This window comes from Triticum aestivum, chromosome 3B (genome assembly GCF_018294505.1).
Source record: "Triticum aestivum cultivar Chinese Spring chromosome 3B, IWGSC CS RefSeq v2.1, whole genome shotgun sequence".
Classification (NCBI taxonomy): domain Eukaryota; kingdom Viridiplantae; phylum Streptophyta; class Magnoliopsida; order Poales; family Poaceae; genus Triticum; species Triticum aestivum.
In genome coordinates this window covers 703,497,377-703,524,276 of record NC_057801.1, presented here as the reverse complement: position 1 = coordinate 703,524,276, position 26,900 = coordinate 703,497,377, and positions in this window count along the sequence as shown.

The window sequence follows — 26,900 nt, the reverse complement described above, 5'->3', positions numbered from 1 at the left end:
CTACAGCCCATAAGGCCCTCCGGGGCAGGTGGACCCACCCGATGGACCCCCGGAACCAATCCGGTGGTCCCGGTACAATACCGGTATACCCCCGAATATTTCCGATGACCGTATGATGACTTCCCATATATAAATGTTCACCTCCGGACCATTCCGGAACTCCAGGTGACGTCCGGGATCCCATCCGGAACTCCGAACAACATTCGGTAATCACATACAAATCTTCCTTATAACCCTAGCGTCATTGAACCTTAAGTGTGTAGACCCTATGGGTTCGGGATTCGTGCAGACATAACCGACACAACTCTCTGGCAAATAACCAAGAGCGGGATCTGGATACCCATGTTGGCTCCCACATGTTCCACGATGATCTCATCGGATGAACCACGATGTCGAGGATTCAAGCAATCCCGTATACAATTCCCTTTGTCAATCGGTATGTTACTTGCCCGAGATTCGATCATCGGTATCCCAATACCTCATTCAATCTCGTTACCGGCAAGTCTCTTTACTTGTTCCGTAATGCATGATCCCGTGACCAACTACTTAGTCACATTGAGCTCATTATGATGATGCATTACCGAGTGGGCCCAGAGATACCTCTCCATCATACGGAGTGACAAATCCCAGTCTCGATTCGTGCCAACCCAACAGACACTTTCGGAGATACCTATAATGCACCTTTATAGCCACCCAGTTATGTTGTGACGTTTGGTACACCCAAAGCACTCCTACGGTATCTGGGAGTTGCACAATCTCATGGTGTAAGGAAATGATACTTGACATTAGAAAATCTTTAGCAAACGAACTACACGATCTTGTGCTATGCTTAGGATTGGGTCTTGTCCATCACATCATTCTCCCAATGATGTGATCCCGTTATCAATGACATCCAATGTCCGTAGTCAGGAAACCATGACCATCTGTTGATCAACGAGCTAGTCAACTAGAGGCTCACTAGGGACTTGTTGTGATCTATGTATTCATACATATATTACAATTTCTGGATAACACAATTATAGCATGAACAATAGACAATTATCATGAACAAGGAAATATAGTAATAACCATTCTATTATTGCCTCTAGGGCATATTTCCAACAGTCTCCACTTGCACTAGAGTCAATAATATAGTTACATTGTGATGAATCGAATACCCATACAGTTCTGGTGTTGATCATGTTTTGCTTGTGGAAGAGGTTTAGTCAACAGATCTGCGACATTCAGGTCCGTATGCACTTTACAAATATCTATGTCTCCATCTTGAACATTTTCACGAATGGAGTTGAAGCTACGCTTGATATGCCTGGTCTTCTTGTGCTCCTTGGCAAGGGCTATAGCTCCAGTGTTGTCACAGAAGAGAGTCATCGGGCTCGACGCATTAGGAATAACTCCTAGGTCGGTAATGAACTCCTTCGTCCAGAATGCTTCATGTGCTGCCTCCAAGGCTGCCATGTACTCTGCTTCACATGTAGATCCCTCCATGACGCATTGCTTGCAACTGCACCAGCTTACTGCCCCACCATTCAAAATATACACGTATCCGGTTTGTGACTTGGAGTCATCCAGATCTGTGTCGAAGCTAGCATCGACGTAACCCTTTACGACGACCTCTTCGTCACCTCCATAAATGAGAAACATATCCTTAGTCCTTTTCAGGTACTTCAGGATATTCTTGACCGCTGTCCAATGTTCCATGCCGGGATTACTTTGGTACCTTCCTACCAAACTTACGGCAAGGTTTACATCAGGTCTGGTACACAGCATGGCATACATAATGGACCCTTTGGCTGAGGCATAGGGGATAACACTCATCTTTTCTCTATCTTCTACCGTGGTCGGGCTTTGAGCCGAGCTCAATTTCACACCTTTTAATACAGTCAAGAAACCTTTCTTGGACTGATCCATATTGAACTTCTTCAATATCTTATCAAGGTATGTGCTTTGTGAAAGACCTATGAGGTGTCTTGATCTATCTCTATAGATCTTGTTGCCTAATATGTAAGCAGCTTCTCCAAGGTCCTTCATTGAAAAACACTTATTTAAGTAGGCCTTTATGCTTTCCAAGAGTTCTATATCATTTCCCATCAACAGTATGTCATCCACATATAATATGAGAAATGCTACAGAGCTCCCACTCACTTTCTTGTAAATGCAGGCTTCTCCATAAGTCTGCATAAACCCAGACGCTTTGATCATTTCATCAAAACGAATGTTCCAACTCGGAGATGCTTGTACCAGCCCATAGATGGAGGGCTGGAGCTTGCATACTTTGTTAGCATTCTTAGGATCGGCAAAACCTTCCGGCTGCATCATATACAATTCTTCCTTAAGGAAGCCGTTAAGGAATGCCGTTTTGACGTCCATTTGCCATATCTCATAATCATAGAATGCGGCAGTTGCTAACATGATTCGGACAGACTTCAGCTTCGCTACGGGTGAGAAGGTCTCATCATAGTCAACCCCTTGAACTTGTCGATAACCCTTAGCGACAAGCCGAGCCTTGTATATGGTAACATTACTATCCACGTTCGTCTTCTTCTTAAAGATCCATTTATTTTCTATCGCTCGCCGATCATCGGGCAAGTCTGTCAAAGTCCATACTTTGTTTTCATACATGGATCCTATCTCGGATTGCATGGCTTCAAGCCATTAGTTGGAATCTGGGCCCGCCATCGCTTCTTCATAGTTTGAAGGTTCACCATTGTCTAACAACATGATTTCCAGGACAGGGTTGCCATACCATTCTGGTGTGGAATGTGTCCTTGTGGACCTACGAAGTTCAGTAGCAACTTGATCCGAAGTACCTTGATCATCATCATTAATTTCCTCTCTAGTCGGTGCAGGCACCACAGAAACATCTTCCTAAGATGCGCTACTTTCCGCTTCAAGAGGCAGTACTTCATCAAGTTCTACTTTCCTCCCACTTACTTCTTTCGAGAGAAACTCTTTCTCCAAAAAGGACTCGTTCTTGTCAAGAAACATCTTGCCTTCAGATCTGAGGTAGAAGGTATACCCAGTGGTTTCCTTAATGTATCCTATGAAGACGCATTTTTCGATTTGGGTTCGAGCTTTTCAGGTTGAAGTTTCTTGACATAAGCATCGCATCCCCAAACTTTTAGAAACGACAGCTTAGATTTCTTCCCAAACCATAATTCATACGGTGTCGTCTCAATAGATTTAGACGGTGCCCTATTTAAAGTGAATGTAGCTGTCTCTAGAGCGTATCCCCAAAATGATAGCGGTAAATCGGTAAGAGACATCATAGATCGCACCATATCCAATAGAGTGCGATTACGACATTCGGACACACTATTACGCTGAGGTGTTCCAGGCGGCGTGAGTTGTGAAACAATTCCACATTTCCTTAAGTGCATACCAAATTCATGACTCAAATATTCTCCCCCACGATCTAATCATAAGAACTTTATTTTTCTGTCGCGTTGATTCTCTACCTCATTCTGAAATTCCTTGAACTTTTCAAAGGTCTCAGACTTGTGTTTCATTACGTAGACATACCCATATCTACTTAAGTCTTCACTGAGGGTGAGAACATAAGGATAGCCACCGCGAGCCTCAACGCTCACTGGACCACACACATCAGTATGTATGATTTCCAATAAGTTGGTTGCTCGCTCCATTGTTCCGGAGAACGGAGTCTTGGTCATTTTTTCCATGAGGCATGGCTCGCATGTGTCAAATGATTCATAATCAAGAGACTCCAAAACTCCATCTGCATGGAGTTTCTTCATGCGTTTGACACGGATGTGACAAAGGCTGTAGTGCCACAAGTATGTGGGACTATCATTGTCAACCTTACATCTTTTGGTATTCACACTATGAATATGTGTAACATCACGTTCGAGATTCATTAAGAATAAACCATTGACCAGCGGGGCATGACCATAAAACATATCTCTCATATAAATAGAACAACCATTATTCTCGGATTTAAATGAGTAGCCATCTCGTATTGAACAAGATCAAGTTACAATGTTCATGCTCAAAGCTGGCACTAAATAACAATTATTGAGGTTTAAAACTAATCCCGTAGGTAAATGTAGAGGTAGCGTGCCGACGGCGATCACATCGACCTTGGAACCATTCCCGACGCGCATCGTGACCACGTCCTTCGCCAGTCTCCGCTTATTCCACAGCTCCTGTTTTGAGTTACAAACATGAGCAACCGCACCAGTATCAAATAACCAGGAGCTACTACGAGTACTGATAAGGTACACATCAATAACATGTATATCACATATACCTTTGGTGTTGCCGGCCTTCTTATCCGCTAAGTAGTTGGGGCAATTCCGCTTCCAGTGACCATTTCCCTTGCAATAAAAACACTCAGTCTCAGGCTTGGGTCCATTCTTTGGCTTCTTCCCGGCAGCTTTCTTATCGAGCGCGGCAACTCCCTTGCCGTCTTTCTTGAAGCCCTTTTTACCCTTGCCTTTCTTGAACTTAGTGGTCTTATTCACCATCAATACTTGATGTTCCTTTTTGATTTCCACCTCCGCTGATTTCAGCATCGAATATACCTCAAGTATGGTTTTCTCCATCCCCTGCATATTGAAGTTCATCACAAAGCTCTTGTAGCTAGGTGGAAGCGAATGAAGGATTCTGTCAATGACCGCGTCATCCGGGAGATTAACTCCCAGCTGAGACAAGCGGTTGTGCAACCCAGACATTTTGAGTATGTGCTCGCTGACAGAACTATTCTCCTCCTTCTTACAACTATAGAATTTGTCGAAGACTTTATATCTCTCGACCCGGGCATGAGCTTGGAAAACCATTTTCAGCTCTTGGAACATCTCATATGCTCTGTTCTGCTCAAAACGCTTTTGCAGCCCCGGTTCTAAGCTGTAAAGCAAGCCGCACTGAACCAGGGAGTAATCATCACTACGCGACTGCCAGGCGTTCATAATGTCTTGAGTTGCTGGGAAAACGGGTGCTTCACCTAGCGGTGCTTCTAGGACATATGCTTTCTTGGGAGCTATGAGGACCATCCTCAAGTTCCAGACCCAGTCCGTATAGTTTCTACCATCGTCTTTGAGGTTGGTTTTCTCTAGGAACGCGTTGAAGTTGAGGACAACATTAGTGTGGGCCATTTGATCTACAAGACACATTGTAAAGATTTTAGACTAAGTTCATGATAATTAAGTTCATCTAATCAAATTATTTAATGAACTCCCACTCAGATAGACATCCCTCTAGTCATCTAAGTGATACATGATCCGAGTCAACTAGGCCGTGTCTGATCATCACGTGAGATGGACTAGTCATCATCGGTGAACATCTTCATGTTGATCGTATCTTCTATACGACTCATGTTCGACCTTTCGGTCTCCTGTATTCCGAGGCCATGTATGTACATGCTAGGCTCGTCAAGTCAACCTAAGTGTTTTCCATGTGTAAATCTGGCTTACACCCATTGTATTCGAACGTTAGAATCTATCACACCCGATCATCACGTGGTGCTTCGAAACAACGAACCTTCGCAACGGTGCACAGTTAGGGGGAACACTTTCTTGAAATTTTATGAGGGATCATCTTATTTATGCTACCGTCGTTCTAAGCAAATAAGATGTAAAACATGATAAACATCACATGCAATCAAATAGTGACATGATATGGCCAATATCATTTTGCTCCTTTTGATCTCCATCTTCAGGGCACCATGATCATCATCGTCACCGGCATGACACCATGATCTCCATCATCGTGTCTTCATGAAGTTGTCTCGCCAACTGTTACTTCTACTACTGTGGCTAACAGTTTAGCAATACAGTAAAGTAATAACATGGCGTTATTCAATGACACGCAGGTTATACAACAAATTAAGACAACTCTATGGCTCCTACTGGTTGTCATACTCATCGACATGCAAGTCGTGATTCCTATTACAAGAACATGATCAATCTCATACATCACATATATATCATTCATCACATCCTTTTGGCCATATCACATCACACGGCACATGCTGCAAAAACAAGTTAGACGTCCTCTAATTGTTGTTGCAAGTTTTTACGTGGCTGCTATAGGTTTCTAGCAAGAACGTTTCTTACCTACACCAAAACCACAATGTGATATGCCAATTGCTATTTACCCTTCATAAGGACCCTTTTCATCAAATCCGATCCGACTAAAGTGGGAGAGACCGACACCCGCTAGCCACCTTATGCAACTAGTGCATGTCAGTCGGTGGAACCTGTCTCACGTAAGCGTACGTGTAAGGTCGGTCCGTGCCGCTTCATCCCACGATGCCACCGAAACAAGAGAAGACTAGTAGTGGCAAGTAAATTGAAAAAATCGACACCCACAACAAACTTGTGTTCTACTTGTGCATAGAAACTACTCATAGACCTAGCTCATGATGCCACTGATGGGGATCATTGCAGAAATTGAAATTTTCTACGCATCACCAAGATCAATCTATGGAGTAACTAGCAACAAGAGAGAGGGGAGTGCATCTTCATACCCTTTAAGATCGCAAGTCTGAAGCATTGCAAGAACGCGGTTGGAGGAGTCGTACACGTAGCGATTCAGATCACGGCCGAATCCGATCTAAGCACCGAACAATGGTGCCTCCACATTCAACACACGTGCAGCCCGGAGACGTCTCCCGCGCCTTGATCCAACAAGGAGGAGGGAGAGGTTGAGGAAGAGGGCTCCAGCACCAGCACGACGGCGTGGTGGTGATGGAGTGGCAGTTCTCCAGCAGGGCTTCGCCAAGCTCTTGCAGAGGAGGAGAGGTGTTGGGGAAGGGAGGGGCAGCGCCCTCGATGTGGTGCTGCACCCCTCGTGACATCCGGGATCTCATCCGGGACTCCGAACAACATTCGGTAATCACATACAAATCTTCCTTATAACCCTAGCCTCATCGAACCTTAAGTGTGTAGACCCTACGGGTTCGGTAATCATGCAGACATAACTGAGACAGCTCTCTTGCCAATAACCAACAGCGGGATCTGAATACCCATGTTGGCTCCCACATGTTCCACGATGATCTCATCAGATGAACCACGATGTCGAGGATTCAAGCAATCCCGTATACAATTCCCTTTGTCAATCGGTATGTTACTTGCCCGAGATTCGATCATCGGTATCCCAATACCTCATTCAATCTCGTTACCGGCAAGTCTCTTTACTTGTTCCGTAATGCATGATCCCGTGACCAACTACTTAGCCACATTGAGCTCATTATGATGATGCATTACCGAGTGGGCCCAGAGATACCTCTCCATCATATGGAGTGACAAATCCCAGTCTCGATTCGTGCCAACCCAACAGATACTTTCGGAGATACCTATAATGCACCTTTATAGCCACCCAGTTATGTTGTGACGTTTGGTACACCCAAAGCACTCCTACGGTATCTGGGAGTTGCACAATCTCATGGTGTAAGGAAATGATACTTGACATTAGAAAATCTTTAGCAAACGAACTACACGATCTTGTGCTATGCTTAGGATTGGGTCTTGTCCATCACATCATTCTCCCAATGATGTGATCCCGTTATCAATGACATCCAATGTCCGTAGTCAGGAAACCATGACCATCTGTTGATCAACGAGCTAGTCAACTAGAGGCTCACTAGGGACTTGTTGTGATCTATGTATTCATACATATATTACAATTTCTGGATAACACAATTATAGCATGAACAATAGACAATTATCATGAACAAGGAAATATAGTAATAACCATTCTATTATTGCCTCTAGGGCATATTTCCAACAGTCTCCACTTGCACTAGAGTCAATAATATAGTTACATTGTGATGAATCGAATACCCATATAGTTCTGGTGTTGATCATGTTTTGCTTGTGGAAGAGGTTTAGTCAACAGATCTGCGACATTCAGGTCCGTATGCACTTTACAAATATCTATGTCTCCATCTTGAACATTTTCACGAATGGAGTTGAAGCTACGCTTGATATGCCTGGTCTTCTTGTGCTCCTTGGCAAGGGCTATAGCTCCAGTGTTGTCACAGAAGAGAGTCATCGGGCTCGACGCATTAGGAATAACTCCTAGGTCGGTAATGAACTCCTTCGTCCAGAATGCTTCATGTGCTGCCTCCAAGGCTGCCATGTACTCTGCTTCACATGTAGATCCCTCCACGACGCATTGCTTGCAACTGCACCAGCTTACTGCCCCACCATTCAAAATATACACGTATCCGGTTTGTGACTTGGAGTCATCCAGATCTGTGTCAAAGCTAGCATCGACGTAACCCTTTACGACGACCTCTTCGTCACCTCCATAAATGAGAAACATATCCTTAGTCCTTTTCAGGTACTTCAGGATATTCTTGACCGCTGTCCAATGTTCCATGCCGGGATTACTTTGGTACCTTCCTACCAAACTTACGGCAAGGTTTACATCAGGTCTGGTACACAGCATGGAATACATAATGGACCCTTTGGCTGAGGCATAGGGGATAACACTCATCTTTTCTCTATCTTCTACCGTGGTCGGGCTTTGAGCCGAGCTCAATTTCACACCTTTTAATACAATCAAGAAACCTTTCTTGGACTGATCCATATTGAACTTCTTCAATATCTTATCAAGGTATGTGCTTTGTGAAAGACCTATGAGGTGTCTTGATCTATCTCTATAGATCTTGTTGCCTAATATGTAAGCAGCTTCTCCAAGGTCCTTCATTGAAAAACACTTATTTAAGTAGGCCTTTATGCTTTCCAAGAGTTCTATATCATTTCCCATCAACAGTATGTCATCCACATATAATATGAGAAATGCTACAGAGCTCCCACTCACTTTCTTGTAAATGCAGGCTTCTCCATAAGTCTGCATAAACCCAGACGCTTTGATCATTTCATCAAAACGAATGTTCCAACTCGGAGATGCTTGTACCAGCCCATAGATGGAGGGCTGGAGCTTGCATACTTTGTTAGCATTCTTAGGATCGGCAAAACCTTCCGGCTGCATCATATACAATTCTTCCTTAAGGAAGCCGTTAAGGAATGCCGTTTTGACGTCCATTTGCCATATCTCATAATCATAGAATGCGGCAGTTGCTAACATGATTCGGACAGACTTCAGCTTCGCTACGGGTGACAAGGTCTCATCATAGTCAACCCCTTGAACTTGTCGATAACCCTTAGTGACAAGCCGAGCCTTGTATATGGTAACATTACTATCCACGTTCGTCTTCTTCTTAAAGATCCATTTATTTTCTATCGCTCGCCGATCATCGGGCAAGTCTGTCAAAGTCCATACTTTGTTTTCATACATGGATCCTATCTCGGATTGCATGGCTTCAAGCCATTAGTTGGAATCTGGGCCCGCCATCGCTTCTTCATAGTTTGAAGGTTCACCATTGTCTAACAACATGATTTCCAGGACAGGGTTGCCATACCATTCTGGTGTTGAATGTGTCCTTGTGGACCTACGAAGTTCAGTAGCAATTTGATCCGAAGTACCTTGATCATCATCATTAATTTCCTCTCTAGTCGGTGCAGGCACCACAGAAACATCTTCCTAAGATGCGCTACTTTCCGCTTCAAGAGGCAGTACTTCATCAAGTTCTACTTTCCTCCCACTTACTTCTTTCGAGAGAAACTCTTTCTCCAAAAAGGACTCGTTCTTGTCAACAAACATCTTGCCTTCAGATCTGAGGTAGAAGGTATACCCAGTGGTTTCCTTAATGTATCCTATGAAGACGCATTTTTCGATTTGGGTTCGAGCTTTTCAGGTTGAAGTTTCTTGACATAAGCATCGCATCCCCAAACTTTTAGAAACGACAGCTTAGATTTCTTCCCAAACCATAATTCATACGGTGTCGTCTCAATAGATTTAGACGGTGCCCTATTTAAAGTGAATGTAGCTGTCTCTAGAGCGTATCCCCAAAATGATAGCGGTAAATCGGTAAGAGACATCATAGATCGCACCATATCCAATAGAGTGCGATTACGACATTCGGACACACTATTACGCTGAGGTGTTCCAGGCGGCGTGAGTTGTGAAACAATTCCACATTTCCTTAAGTGCATACCAAATTCATGACTCAAATATTCTCCCCCACGATCTGATCATAAGAACTTTATTTTTCTGTCGCGTTGATTCTCTACCTCATTCTGAAATTCCTTGAACTTTTCAAAGGTCTCAGACTTGTGTTTCATTAAGTAGACATACCCATATCTACTTAAGTCTTCACTAAGGGTGAGAACATAAGGATAGCCACCGCGAGCCTCAACGCTCACTGGACCGCACACATCAGTATGTATGATTTCCAATAAGTTGGTTGCTCGCTCCATTGTTCCGGAGAACGGAGTCTTGGTCATTTTTTCGATGAGGCATGGCTCGCATGTGTCAAATGATTCATAATCAAGAGACTCCAAAACTCCATCTGCATGGAGTTTCTTCATGCGTTTGACACGGTTGTGACAAAGGCTGCAGTGCCACAAGTATGTGGGACTATCATTGTCAACCTTACATCTTTTGGTATTCACACTATGAATATGTGTAACATCACGTTCGAGATTCATTAAGAATAAACCATTGACCAGCGGGGCATGACCATAAAACATATCTCTCATATAAATAGAACAACCATTATTCTCGGATTTAAATGAGTAGCCATCTCGTATTGAACAAGATCAAGTTACAATGTTCATGCTCAAAGCTGGCACTAAATAACAATTATTGAGGTTTAAAACTAATCCCGTAGGTAAATGTAGAGGTAGGGTGCCGACGGCGATCACATCGACCTTGGAACCATTCCCGACGCGCATCGTGACCACGTCCTTCGCCAGTCTCCGCTTATTCCACAACTCCTGTTTTGAGTTACAAACATGAGCAACCGCACCAATATCAAATAACCAGGAGCTACTACGAGTACTGGTAAGGTACACATCAATAACATGTATATCACATATACCTTTGGTGTTGCCGGCCTTCTTATCCGCTAAGTAGTTGGGGCAATTCCGCTTCCAGTGACCATTTCCCTTGCAATAAAAACACTCAGTCTCAGGCTTGGGTCCATTCTTTGGCTTCTTCCCGGCAGCTTTCTTATCGAGCGCGGCAACTCCCTTGCCGTCTTTCTTGAAGCCCTTTTTACCCTTGCCTTTCTTGAACTTAGTGGTCTTATTCACCATCAATACTTGATGTTCCTTTTTGATTTCCCCCTCCGCTGATTTCAGCATCGAATATACCTCAAGAATGGTTTTCTCCATCCCCTGCATATTGAAGTTCATCACAAAGCTCTTGTAGCTAGGTGGAAGCGAATGAAGGATTCTGTCAATGACCGCGTCATTCGGGAGATTAACTCCCAGCTGAGACAAGCGGTTGTGCAACCCAGACATTTCGAGTATGTGCTCGCTGACAGAACTATTCTCCTCCATCTTACAACTATAGAATTTGTCGAAGACTTTATATCTCTCGACCCGGGCATGAGCTTGGAAAACCATTTTCAGCTCTTGGAACATCTCATATGCTCTGTTCTGCTCAAAATGCTTTTGCAGCCCCGGTTCTAAGCTGTAAAGCAAGCCGCACTGAACCAGGGAGTAATCATCACTACGCGACTGCCAGGCGTTCATAACGTCTTGAGTTGCTGGGAAAATGGGTGCTTCACCTAGCGGTGCTTCTAGGACATATGCTTTCTTGGGAGCTATGAGGATCATCCTCAAGTTCCAGACCCAGTCCGTATAGTTTCTACCATCGTCTTTGAGGTTGGTTTTCTCTAGGAACGCGTTGAAGTTGAGGACAACATTAGTGTGGGCCATTTGATCTACAAGACATATTGTAAAGATTTTAGACTAAGTTCATGATAATTAAGTTCATCTAATCAAATTATTTAATGAACTCCCACTCAGATAGACATCCCTCTAGTCATCTAAGTGATACATGATCCGAGTCAACTAGGCCGTGTCTGATCATCACGTGAGATGGACTAGTCATCATCGGTGAACATCTTCATGTTGATCGTATCTTCTATACGACTCATGTTCGACCTTTCGGTCTCCTGTATTCCGAGGCCATGTATGTACATGCTAGGCTCGTCAAGTCAACCTAAGTGTTTTCCATGTGTAAATCTGGCTTACACCCATTGTATTCGAACGTTAGAATCTATCACACCCGATCATCACGTGGTGCTTCGAAACAACGAACCTTCGCAACGGTGCACAGTTAGGGGGAACACTTTCTTGAAATTTTATGAGGGATCATCTTATTTATGCTACCGTCGTTCTAAGCAAATAAGATGTAAAACATGATAAACATCACATGCAATCAAATAGTGACATGATATGGCCAATATCATTTTGCTCCTTTTGATCTCCATCTTCAGGGCACCATGATCATCATCGTCACCGGCATGACACCATGATCTCCATCATCGTGTCTTCATGAAGTTGTCTCGCCAACTGTTACTTCTACTACTATGGCTAACAGTTTAGCAATACAGTAAAGTAATAACATGGCGTTATTCAATGACACGCAGGTTATACAACAAATTAAGACAACTCTATGGCTCCTACTGGTTGTCATACTCATCGACATGCAAGTCGTGATTCCTATTACAAGAACATGATCAATCTCATACATCACATATATATCATTCATCACATCCTTTTGGCCATATCACATCACACGGCACATGCTGCAAAACAAGTTAGACGTCCTCTAATTGTTGTTGCAAGTTTTTACGTGGCTGCTATAGGTTTCTAGCAAGAACGTTTCTTACCTACACCAAAACCACAATGTGATATGCCAATTGCTATTTACCCTTCATAAGGACCCTTTTCATCAAATCCGATCCGACTAAAGTGGGAGAGACCGACACCCGCTAGCCACCTTATGCAACTAGTGCATGTCAGTCGGTGGAACCTGTCTCACGTAAGCGTACGTGTAAGGTCGGTCCGTGCCGCTTCATCCCACGATGCCACCGAAACAAGAGAAGACTAGTAGTGGCAAGTAAAAAAAAAAAATCGACACCCACAACAAACTTGTGTTCTACTTGTGCATAGAAACTACTCATAGACCTAGCTCATGATGCCACTGATGGGGATCATTGCAGAAATTGAAATTTTCTACGCATCACCAAGATCAATCTATGGAGTAACTAGCAACAAGAGAGAGGGGAGTGCATCTTCATACCCTTTAAGATCGCAAGTCTGAAGCATTGCAAGAACGCGGTTGGAGGAGTCGTACACGTAGCGATTCAGATCACGGCCGAATCCGATCTAAGCACCGAACAATGGTGCCTCCACATTCAACACACGTGCAGCCCGGAGACGTCTCCCGCGCCTTGATCCAACAAGGAGGAGGGAGAGGTTGAGGAAGAGGGCTCCAGCACCAGCACGACGGCGTGGTGGTGATGGAGTGGCAGTTCTCCAGCAGGGCTTCGCCAAGCTCTTGCAGAGGAGGAGAGGTGTTGGGGAAGGGAGGGGCAGCGCCCTCGATGTGGTGCTGCACCCCTCGTGACATCCGGGATCTCATCCGGGACTCCGAACAACATTCGGTAATCACATACAAATCTTCCTTATAACCCTAGCCTCATCGAACCTTAAGTGTGTAGACCCTACGGGTTCGGTAATCATGCAGACATAACCGAGACAGCTCTCTTGCCAATAACCAACAGCGGGATCTGAATACCCATGTTGGCTCCCACATGCTCCACGATGATCTCATCAGATGAACCACGATGTCGAGGATTCAAGCAATCCCATATACAATTCCCTTTGTCAATCGGTATGTTACTTGCCCGAGATTCGATCGTCGGTATCCCAATACCTCGTTCAATCTTGTTACCGGCAAGTCACTTTACTCGTTCCGTAATGCATGATCCCGTGACCAACTACTTAGTCATATTGAGCTCCTTATGATGATGCATTACCGAGTGGGCCCAGAGATACCTCTCCATCATACGGAGTGACAAATCCCAGTCTCGATTCGTGCCAACCCAACAGACACTTTCGGAGATACCTGTAATGCACCTTTATAGCCACCCAGTTACGTTGTGACGTTTGGTACACCCAAAGCACTGCTATAGTATCCGGGAGTTGCACGATCTCATGGTCTAAGGAAATGATACTTGACATTAGAAAAGCTCTAGCAAACGAACTACACGTTCTTGTGCTATGCTTAGGATTGGGTCTTGTCCATCACATCATTCACCCAATGATGTGATCCCGTTATCAGTGACATCCAATGTCCATAGTCAGGAAACCATGACCGTCTGTTGATCAACGAGCTAGTTAACTAGAGGCTCACTAGGGACTTGCTGTGGTCTATGTATTCACACATGTATTACGATTTTTGGATAACAGAATTATAGCATGAACAATAGACAATTATCATGAACAAGGAAATATAATAATAACCATTTTATTATTGCCTCTAGGGCATATTTCCAACACCAAGTTGACAAAAATCCTGTGTTTACAAATGCTCTGTTTACCATGTGCATTCCTATCCTATTTCGGTGTTTTTCCTATCCCTGTGTTTTAAGAATCATGCAAGCCAAATGGGCCCTTACAGAACTAATTCAGTTACAGGTACATGTCGAAGGGAACTTTGTGTGGTTTGTCCTGGTCCTGCCTCGACATCGTCCACCTCACCTGAGCTGCTCCATCGACAGAAGCATCCACCAAACCAGACATCACGACTCCTGACCGTCTTTTGCTGCCTCATATCTCCTTCCCTGCTGTCGGCACCCACCGCAACGGCATCACCATCATCGACTCAGCAGATGAACCTGAGGAGTATACGGGTCCACAAGAGAGGTCGCGCTCTTTTGTTTCTGCTTATGTTATGCATTGCTTGAAATTACCTGCTACTTTATTGTCCTGTTCACCTCTTGGACTCCAAGTCAGGTCCAAATTAATGTTAAAACTTGAGTTCGAAATTAGTTGTGGGGCACATATCGAGGCAGCAATGAATAGTATGTCTGTCTAATATCTGGTTCACCTAGGGTATGCCTATGTTGTTCATCTTGGGTGGGAAACAAATAGTAAAGAAATCATCATCGGTCTTTTTATTAATTTAAAGCAATCATCAGCCTGCTATCATTATTTTTGGATCCATCCACTGGTTGTTACCATCACTCTAAATTTCTGCATGCTCTCCTTACATAATCTCACCTATTTTTTCATATGCATGTCAGATATTGTACACAGTCATGCTAAACATGTAGAGAAAAAGAGAAGAGTTTTGTGCGGCAATACAATGTCATGCAGACATCGCTCCATGGTGGGTTCAATGGCAAATCCTCCCCACCCCTCTCCAGATTGTAATCCTGAGGAAGATATCTGTTCTAAGGCGGATTTAGATGCCGCTGACCACTCCTATTTACTCCCCAAGGTGTTTGCTCTACCTTGGCATGATGATGTTAGTCATACCATGCATATGTTGCCTTGTAGTGCCTACTTTTGACATCATATATGTCATCTGCTTAGTTTAGACATGTTGTGTAATGCCACCTGTTTAGTTTCTATATCATATATGGGAATTATGCAGTCTCATGTCTTTTAGCCAGCCATAATATATGTGAAATGTGCAATGCCATCCTGTTTAACTAGGCATCATATATTTGAATGATATCTTGCCCATCCTTTTCTTCATTACATTTCCATTTGTCGAGAATGTTTGTACATTAAACTACTCTTCCTGTGAATCAGCCATTTGGGTGGGAGATGGAAAAATCTAGAGTGAAAACAAGGCCTTCAGAGAAGACAGTACTACCTGTCGAAGCAGGTCTCTTGTTGGGTCCCGATAGCTCCTCGGAGATGGATTCAGAGATAGATGACCAGTCCTATTTCCTCACCGAGGTGTATGCTCAAACTTGGCACAGTTATACTGCTCATATCATGCATATGGTGTCTTGCATTGCATAGTTTAGACATCATATACACAATATTCAACACCATGTTCTTAGTTCAGACATCATATCGAATGCCCTCTGTTTAGCATATAAATCACATATGTGAATTAAATGATGCGATCTTGATTACTTAGATACCATGTAGGTAAATTCTGTCATGCGATCCTGTTTAGTTATTCATCATATCTTTGAATTATGTTATGCTATGATATCTAGTTTAGATAGACATCATATATGTGAAATTATGTCATGCTATCTGTTTTACTTAAGCAATATACATGTCAACTATTACATGCCTTTTTTCCACACTATCTATTGCATCTGTCTCTCATACAATGTCTATACATTCAACTATGTTTCTTGTTTATCAGCCATTTGAATTGGAGCGGGTGATGCCAGTATCCAGTGGACTAAAAACACAGTCTTCAAATAAAACAGTGCTACCTCTTGGTGGAGATAGCACCCGGGTTGTACATGTACAAGAACCATCCCTACCACACATAACACAAACTCTCGCAGATTGCACCCCTACTGCGATGGACAGAGAACCAGCTTCACCAAATCTAACACCAACCCCAGCAGATAGTAACCCAGTTCCTGTTGACACAACACCATCTCCACCACAGAGCTCCCAAACAAGAGCAGTTAGTAAGGCAGCTCCAGTGCCCAAAGGGCCAGTACTACCACGGCGAACCACAACTCCACCAGTTAGTACGCCTATTCCTGTGGAGGAAGCACAACCAGCTAGTCGTAGTTTAGCAGCTATCGCATTTGATGTTGTTAAATCGTATGTGCGTATCTTCCCATCTTGGAAATATTATACTGAAGATGAAGGAAAATGCCAGTTGCAGGTGTTTGTCTAGGAGTTATGTGTAAGTAATGTTATTCATGGCAATTACTTTGCTTTGTCCCATACATCCTACCTCCATGATGGTTATAATACACCAAATTTTCTCATTTTTCTCTATAGAGAAGGACCGACTTGGCAACTCAAGATGACGTAACCCATGCTAATACTTATGCTATCTTCAAGAATGCTTGGTGGCAGTATCGGAATTACCTAAAGAAAACGTACTTCACCGGCAAAGAAACTCATCAAATTCCCTTACGTTCTCCTGAGACACATTTACTGGACGATGACTGGGAACGCCTTGTTCTGTACTGGTCCTGAACCAAGAATGTGGTAAGCTCTATGAGCTCATTTTCTATTTTTAAGTACTATATTCTTGCATCTTACTGTACTCTGTTCGTGTAGAACAAGTGCCTAAACCTGAAGAACAATTGTTCTAATTTAAGATTCCATTGCTATCATAGTTCAAAAAAGCGCTAGGCGTTAATTGTGCGTTTTGCTACCGCGTTGCGCTTTACTGACCAAAGCGCATCCTTATGCGCAGTTATGCACAGATTAAGCATAGTTATGGGCAATGCGTTTTGCCACCGCCTAGAGCCTAGGCACGCCTTTTTTAACAATGATTGCTATCGTGCATACTGCTTTGCTCTTGTATCACTGTGTTTACTCATACAAACTTATTTTTAAATTGAAGGATCCAATCGAAACTCCAATGGCACAACATGTATGTTCACGCATGTTTCTTTAACATGTTTGATCTTATCAATAGCTCTGTTGATTTCAATATCAATTATGTATACAGTTGACTTCTCATATCATGCATATTACTAGCATCACAACAGAGTCAATAGTGTTGTTGTACATGTAGACCCGTGGTACCCATCTGAAATCTTGTTGTGCCATGTAGTTTCCCACGCTTTGTATTCTTTCACTGTTGCTTTGCCTTGAACTAATATGATTTGAACCGTGTCTCTATTTTGATTTGGCAAGACAATGCAGTGACCATAGGACATAGATATATGTTTGGTTGATGCTTTTATTATGTACTAGTACTTGGCAATAGAAGAATTGGTAGTTTAATCATGTCCATCTTACTAACACTACTAGGAAAAGGGCTATAGACAATATGGACATTAATGGCGCACCACACTACTATATAGCAGTGGCGCACCATGTGTTGGTGCGCCATTAAACTCTAAATACTAATGGCGCACCACATCCACGGTGCACCACTACTAACAATTTTTTTTTCAAAACTAGTAATGGCGCACCAGGGGATAGTGCGCCATTACTAGTTAAACTAGTAATGGCGCACCACACCCTCGGTGCGCCACTACTAATTATTTTTCAATTATTTTTCAATTTTTTTTATTTTTTTCAAAACTAGTAATGGCGCACCGTGGGTGTGGTGCGCCATTACTAACTTTGACCAAAAATTCCACCGAATGCACCGCCCCTTGTGGACCGCCTTTTCAGTTTTGAAAAAATAAAAGAAAATGATGGAAATGTCAAAAAATAAATAAAAGAAAATAAGTTTCCCATGTGATATGTGGTCTACTTATTGGGAAAATTTACAAATATGAATTTTGACTTTATTTGCAAAATCTCTCTGGAATTTGTAAAATGGGCATAACTTTTGCATACGAACTCGAATTAAAAAGTTTTTTATATGAAAAATCATCTAGTCGAAAAGTTACATCCCAATTGAACTGGGGGAACCCCGTTCAAGATTTTCAGAATCCCCAAAAACCTAACAGAATAACAGATATGGGGTTTTTAAGATCTAGAGGGGGGAAATGGAAAAAATTCAAACTTACTAGTGGCGAATTTTTCTTCAAAAAATTATACGTAATATGACCGGGAAGTTTGAAATATTTTTCAAAATTTCATCATACTCATGAACATGAACAAAGTCCTAGACATCAACAAGGTTTAATAGGATTGATATGATAGATATATCAACAAGTGCATGTTAAGTGAGGTGGTGCTGGGGTTGGATAGAACTGCGAAGTTAAGCGTGCTCGGGCTGGAGTAGTGTGAGGATGGGTGACCTTCCGAGAAGTTTGACCACTTAGTGCGATTTGACATGAGATTAAGCATATTCACCCGAGATTAAGCCATAGTGACCCGAGATTAAGAAAAAAATGAAAAAATAATTTGAAAAAATATCTGAAAAAATATTTGAAAAAATATGTTAGTAATGTCGCACTTCTATGTGGTGCGCCATTACTAAGTCAGATAGTAATGGCGCACCGTGTGATATAATGGCGCACCAGAGAGTGCGCCATTAGTAGCCAAAATAGGTGTGCCACTAGCAGGCCTTTTCCTAGTAGTGTAATGAACTGGTTCAACGAAATGAGTTTCATATACTAGTACATGCTAAACCTGTTATGTGTCTACTTGTTTCTTCTTTTAGAATGCTGAGAGAATATTGGAGAAGAGTGCCTTATTAAGCAATGGTAAAGGAAGTAATGCAAATAAGGTTTAGGATAGTGACACATCCTTGTTGGTCTGCAACAAAGCTGATAAAACAGCTAAGGAAGACTATCTTGAAGACAGTGAGACAACCCCAAAGTCCTGTCTTGGTTTAGTGTTCGAGTTACTAGCCACTACCGCTTGCTCAAGCTATTCGAACTCACTGCCTGAATCAATTTGGTTTCTTGAGTCTCAACTACAAGCTGAAAGACATCGATCAACTGTGCTGCGATAAGAAGCGAAAGGACTGTGAAAGTCCCTGGAGCATTCAGATGCATACTTTCTGGTGCAACATGAAGCATTGGAGGATTTTAGCGCCAAACAGGACAAAGCTAATAAGCTTGCTAAGCTTATTGCCAGCATGGTGGATACCCAGGATAACATTTCTGAGCTCTTCTGAAGTTGTTTCAGTTATGCTCTTGTTTTGCTGCCGTGTTTATTTGCATTGGTGGCCAATTTTGACGGCCAGTGTATGTAATATGCTGCTTTGTTCCCTATATTTGCACTGGTGGCGAACTTTGATGCCTAGTGGATGTAATATGTGTAATAGCGGTAATAGGCTAGTGTTAATTGCTTGCTTATTTATTTCCTCATTGTCTTGTTTAGTTGTTTGCTTGTAGTCACTGCAGTTCTTTTTCTTTGTTTTTCTAGTGGCCACAATAGCCTATTTTTGGTAACTAGGCCAAAATAATCATGGCAGCACACAAACTGTTGTAACCATGGGCCTCCTGCGAGCCGTATGATCCATGGGCCTTCTACGGTCGTAGGATCCATTGGCCTTTGTACGGGCCGTAGGATCCATGGGCCTTCTATGGGCCATAGGGTCCATGGGCCTTCTACGGGCCGTAGGATCCATGGGCCTTCTATAGGGCGTATCATCATTTCGCCAATCATGGGCCGTACTATTCGTGGACCATAACGGGTCGTATTTGATAACTGTATGAAAACAGCCCAACAGGTTTTTTTTGACATGAAAACGGCCCAACGTATAAACGGTCCACAAATGGGCCGACTATAACGACGGGCTGAATTTGGCCCACAAGCAGAAAATGACAGTAATGGGCCGTAAGTAACAGAATGCTGCAAATGAGCCCAAGAATAAATGGACCCTGAGAAGGCCGAAAGATAACTTGGGCTGGAAATGGCCCAGTGGAATAATGGGCCGTTAATGGGTATAAAATGATACACTATTTATTACGGGCCAGTTTCACCACGGGCCGTTAATGGGCCAAGAGTTACAAAGGGCCTCATATGGGCCGAAAGAAGTCATGGGCCACACATGGGCCGGAAGTTAAAATGGGCTGGAATCATATTGGGCAGCCCAAATGACGCTACTGGGCCTAATTCGGATAGGGTGTAGCGGGCCCTGGGTTAGCGGGTTGTAAATGGGCTATGTGCGGACAGGCCGCTAACAGGCTTTCCGTGGGCCGGCCCACCACCTTTTGACCAAGTCAAACGGGCCAGCCTTTTCACAGGAATGGGCCTTTGTTGGGTTGTGCCACGTGTCGACGTATCATAGGCGCCTTGGGTCCAACGAGTGGATGACATCTGTCCCAACGGTGAGCCGACACGTGTTTCCTCCAGCCAATGATGATTTTACACGTGGAAAATCCCCATTGGTCGGGGCAGTTAACGGGTTATCGGATCCAAAACCGGACCTGATAGCTTAACGGCGTTCCGTTACGGTGGATGCCATGTGTCGGTCACCCTTGACGAAAGCAGTTCTGTGACGTGCGATTTATCGTCATGGAAGTGGACACTTCCGTGATGATAATTTTGGTAATGTCATGGAACACTTCTACGACAGCACAGGTATGACTATCTTGATTCTGTCATAAAATCGTCGTGTATGTACAAGCATGACAGAAAATGCAACCTACTGTGACAAACACGTATCATCAGGGAAGTGTATTTTTTTATAGTGCGGGCTACTTCCTCACCAATGGCTTTACGCCTGTCGGGGGCGATGCTGATTCCCGCCGACACCTATGGGGACAGGGCCCCTTTTCGGTTCGGTGGGGGGCGGAGAGCGCACAAAGAGCGGATCGAGGCAGTGCACGCGGGCGATTTTACCCAGCTTCGGGCCGCATGGATGCGTAAAACCCTACTGCTGCTTGTTTGTGTATATTGGATTCTTGCTCAGGAGCAATGGACGCTGCCAGACTGAGCTTGAGAGTGTTCCTGGTGTTGAACGAGCCGAACTGCTCGAGCCTCTGAATTCTTCGAACCCCTTTCCGACGTTGCGCTTGGCCTTAGCTGTATCTAAAATCTGTAATCCTCTCTTTCATGTTTTTCATCCTTTATGGACTGTACCTGAGTGGGATGTTTTTTAATGAAAGGGGATGCTTGCCGGGTTATTTGTCTCGCGAGTTAAACCCACGCCAAGGAGCAAATCCTTGGTATCCCTCGGACAGACATTTCATCTCCCGGCAACAGACCCTGCCGCCTTCCCACGTCGCTCGACCTTTCTCACGCTTTTGACGGAGGCAGGAACGAGGTGGGTGCGGTCTCCTCGTTTCATCCCCTTGCTGCCGCGACTACGACCAAACTTGGCCCCGAGAACGAGCCCCAGGGCCTAGAGTCGAGGGAGCACGGCAGTTTCCGGGAAGAAACGTGGTTTCGCATTCCCCAGTCCATAAGAGGATGCATGATGGGGGATGAAAGACTTATCTGATAGCGCAGCCCTCGGCAACTCTGGTTTGCCCTGGACGATTCTTGGCACTCACAGCCCCCGGCGATACTGGCTTGTCGGGAAGGCTCTTATCTTCAGCAGAGAACTTCATCGTTCTCGATGCCGGCTTCCGGCAAGCTAATTTCCAGGAAGGCTTTTATCTTCAGCAGAGAACTTTGACGTTCTCGATGCCGGCTTCCAGCAAGCTGATTGCCAGGAAGGCTTTTATCTTCAGCAGAGAACTTTGACGTTCTCGATGCCGGCTTCCGGCAAGCTGGTTGCCAGGAAGGCTTTTATCTTCAGCAGAGAACCTTGACGTTCTCGATGCCGGCTTCCGGCAAGCTGGTTGCCAGGAAGGCTTTTATCTTCAGCAGAGAACTTTGACGTTCTCGATGCCGGCTTCCGGCAAGCTGGTTGCCAGGAAGGCTTTTATCTTCAGCATAGAACCTTGACGTTCTCGATGCCGGCTTCCGGCAAGCTGGTTGCCAGGAAGGCTTTTATCTTCAGCAGAGAACTTTGACGTTCTCGATGCCGGCTTCCGGCAAGCTGATTGCCAGGAAGGCTTTTATCTTCAGTAGAGAACTTTGACGTTCTCGATGCCGGCTTCCGGCAAGCTGGTTGCCAGGAAGGCTTTTATCTTCAGCAGAGAACTTTGACGTTCTCGATGCCGGCTTCCGACAAGCTGGTTGCCAGGAAGGCTTTTATCTTCAGCAGAGAACTTTGACATTCTCGATGCCGGCTTCAGGCAAGCTGGTTGCCAGGAAGGCTTTTATCTTCAGCAGAGAACTTTGACGTTCTCGATGCCGGCTTCCGGCAAGCTGGTTGCCAGGAAGGCTTTTATCTTCAGCAGAGAACTTTGACATTCTCGATGCCGGCTTCCGGCAAGCTGATTGCCAGGAAGGCTTTTATCTTTAGCAGAGAACTTTGACGTTCTCGATGCCGGCTTCCGGCAAGCTGGTTGCCAGGAAGGCTTTTATCTTCAGCAGAGAACTTTGACGTTCTCGATGCCGGCTTCCAGCAAGCTGATTGCCAGGAAGGCTTTTGGCGAAGAACTTCGTTGTTCTTGACACTGGCTCCCGGCAAGATCGTTGCCAGAAAGGCTTATGGCGAAGAACTTCGTCGTTCTTGACGCCGAAAAGATTGGCCCTAAGGGCGTTGCCAGCCCCCGGGCCATAACTGCGTTCAAACATAGCAAGTGATTAGCATCCGAAGTGCACTCAACTTGCTTGCGAATTTTGACTTTCGCTGCATATTCCCTATGCCTGCTGGAATGCTTTCCGGTGCGTACGATCCAGCCAGTAGCGCTTGAGGGAACGGGCCCTTAGCGGCTATTCGGGAACAACGCCTCCCAGAAAGGTTTACCTTCTTGGTTCTAGCGCAACCGCACAACTTGCCAAGCGGACTCCAGGCAATCATGGAGCGCAACTAGCCCCGAGAAGGCTCCTCGGCATACAGGTCTATGCAGAAATCTCAAATAAATAGCGCATGCAATCTTCCTATTCAACCCTTCTTTGTACGTCCACCCTACGCCTTCTAGGGAAACTTGCCGGTGCAGGCACCCTTGCCGCGAGCGCCGAGTGCGGAACTTCAGCAGCCTGCTGGCGCGGTCGCTACCGAGAAGTAATTTTGTCGCAACTTGTTGCAGCTCGCTTAAGTTGTTGAGTGGACTCGAAACAAAGTAAGGGCGCTAGCAGCTCACTTAAGTTGCTGAGCGGACTCGAAGCAAAGTAAGGGCGCTAGCAGCTCACTTAAGTTGTTGAGCGGACTCAAAAGAAAGTAAGGGCGCGACTAGCTACGAGTTGATTCCTCCGCGCACAGGTTTTTCGTACAAAGAACAAGATCTCCGAGGCGGATAACCATATATAGAAAGGAAATATCTAAAGTTTTGCATGACTTAGCTTTTTCTGTTGCCGCACTGGCGTCATTCTTTTGCTCGCCCGGTCCTTGGGAGCCATGACGATGAAGATTTAGCTTGCGTGCACGCCGGATCGGGTTCGCACGATCTCGACGCGCCCCTACCTGGCGCGCCAGAGATGTCGAGGGCGATGCTGATTCCCGCCGACACCTATGGGGACAGGGCCCCTTTTCGGTTCGGTGGGGGGCGGAGAGCGCACAAAGAGCGGATCGAGGCAGTGCACGCGGGCGATTTTACCCAGCTTCGGGCCGCACAGATGCGTAAAACCCTACTGCTGCTTGTTTGTGTATATTGGATTCTTGCTCAGGAGCGATGGACGCTGCCAGACTGAGCTTGAGAGTGTTCCTGGTGTTGAAAGAGCCGAACTGCTCGAGCCTCTGAATTCTTCGAACCCCTTTCCTACGTTGCGCTTGGGCCTCCTTTTGTACTCTCAAGGGGTCACCGACAGGGGTCAACATAGACAAGAAGGGTAAAAATGGAAAAGGATGCGGTAGGTGCAGCTACCGCTACTGTGGATACAGTGCGCCCTACCTAACTCTGACGGCAGGGGACAAAGGCATTAAATGCCTGTCTGAGTCTCCTAAATAGTGCAAAAGGTGACCGTTAGGAGTGCCACTGTTTGCCACGATGGCTTCTCTTCATCTCCGTTTGCCACCACGTACCCCTAGCTGCACGACCTCCCGCCACGTGCGCTCTTGGAGAGTCCCAGAGCGACACGTTAGCAGGTGAGCTGGAGCGCGGGCACGAAGTGGGGGTTTCCCGCGGCATGCTCCTTGCCGCGGCCGTCGTCTTGTCACGTCTGGAAGCTTGTCGCTCGCCGGTTCTTGTCGGGACGCAGGGCGTGTCGCGGCAAGCTTTCTTGGTATGTCTTAAGTGGCCTTCCAGGCAAGCTCCTCTTGCCGGGGTCTTGTCTCTTCCCGGTAAGCTCCTCTTGCCGGGGCCTTGGTTGGCCTTCCCGGCAAGTTCCTCTTGCCGGGGCTTTGATTTGAATACTTTGTTCTTGAATGGTCTTCAAGGGAACCACAGAGGGTCCTGGCGGTAACCCGGCAAGCCTTGCCGCGGGGCGCTGCAACTGCCCGTGCACGAGTTCGGGGTAATAGGGTACCCCTACTCTAGTACACCGAAAACGCCTCTCCTCATTGAACCGCCAAGAAACTGCTTGACCGACTTAAATTTTGGATCAATATTAAGAGTGTGCTCAGCGAGTTCTCTCGGTACACCCGGCATGTTAGAAGGTTTCCATGCAAAGATGTCCTGGTTCTCACGGATGAACTCGATGAGCGCGCTTTCCTATTTGGGATCCAAATTGGCACTGATATTGAACTGCTTAGATGATTCGCCTGGAACAAAGTCAACAAGTTTAGTATCATCGGCCAACTTAAACTTCATTATCAGCTCATGCTCTGTGGTTGGCTTTTTCAAAGATGTCATATCTGTCGGGTCAACATTGTCCTTGTAGAACTTCAACTCTTCTGTTGCACAAACAGATTCAGTATAAGCAGCATCGCCTTCCTCACATTCCAAGGCTATCTTCCGGCTCCCATGTATTGTGATGGTACCCTTATGACCCGGCATCTTGAGCTGCAAATCAACATAACACGGCCGCGCCATGAACTTTGCATAAGCCGACCGTCCAAATAGGGCGTGATACGGGCTCTTGATTTTGACCACTTCAAATGTTAACTTCTCAGCCCTGGAATCATGTTCATCTCCAAAGGCCACTTCAGCTCAATCTTACCCATTGGGTATGCCGACTTACCAGGAACCACTCCATGAAAAACAGTATTGGAAGTCTTGAGATTTTTATCAGTCAGACCCATGCGACGAAAGGTTTCATAGTAGAGGATGTTGATGCTACTGCCTCCATCCATGTGTACCTTAGTGAATTCATATCCACCAACCTGAGGGGCCACCACCAAGACCAGGTGACCCGGATTGTCAACCCGGGGAGGGTGATCCTCCCTACTCCATAGAATAGGCTGCTCAAACCATCTCAAATAACGAGGAACTGCCGGCTCAACAGCGTTGACAGCCCTCTTAAGAAGCTTCTGGTACCGTTTACTTAAACTGGTAGTAAACACATGATATTGCCCACTATTTAGCTGCTTTGGATGACTCTGGTATCCACCCTGCTGCTGCTACTGCTGACCTCCCTGGCCAGATTGCTGATTATATCCACCTTGATTGCCTTGAGAGTTTGGAAAATTGGAATTTCAACCGCCGCCCGGGCCATGAAAACCGCCGCCGTCTGAGTCACCACCCGGCCCATGATTACCGTCGAACATTTTGGAATTCTTGAAAGCCTTCATGATCGTCCAGTCCTTCCATAGTTGAGTGGTCGGTTTCTCTGGGGTGCCATGTCTTGGACAGGGCTCATTCAGCAACTGCTCAAGTGTGGGGCTTGACCCGCCGAACCGAGGGGGTTGTCGGTGTCAAAACTGGTGGATCTCGGGTAGGGGGTCCCGATCTGTGCGTCTTAGGCTAATGGTAACAAGAGGCAAGGGACACAATGTTTACCCAGGTTTGGGCCCTCTCGATGGAGGTAAAACCCTACTTCCTTCCTGATTGATATTGATGATATGGGTGTTACAAGAGTTGATCTACCACGAGATAGTAGAGGCTAAACCCTAGAAGCTAGCCTATGATGATTATGATTTTGTCTCTAGGGACTAAACCCTCCGGTTTATATAGACACCGGAGAGGGCTAGGGTTTACATGGAGTCGGTTACAAAGAAGGAAATACAACATCCGGATCGCCAAGCTTGTCTTGCATGCAAAGGAGAGTCCCATCCGGACACGGGACGAAGTCTTGAGTCTTGTATCTTCACGGTCCAACAGTCCGGCCAAAGTATATAGTCTGGCTGTCCGGATAGCCCCTAATCCAGAACTCCCTCAGGGGTGGCCTCCCCTTACATTGTTGATTGTTGCCCTGCGCATTGGTGTTAGCCACAAACTCCAAGCTACCATGAGCCTTATGTTTATTATTGCCTCCTTGATTTGCCGGGTTATGCTGAGGGCCCTTGCCGTTGCCATTTTTTCCCTTCCCTGTCTTTTCATCAACAGACTCAGGATCCTTGGTACTGTCAGAGTCGGCGTACTTGACCAGAGTTGCCAACAGCGTACCCATATCATTACAATCGCGCTT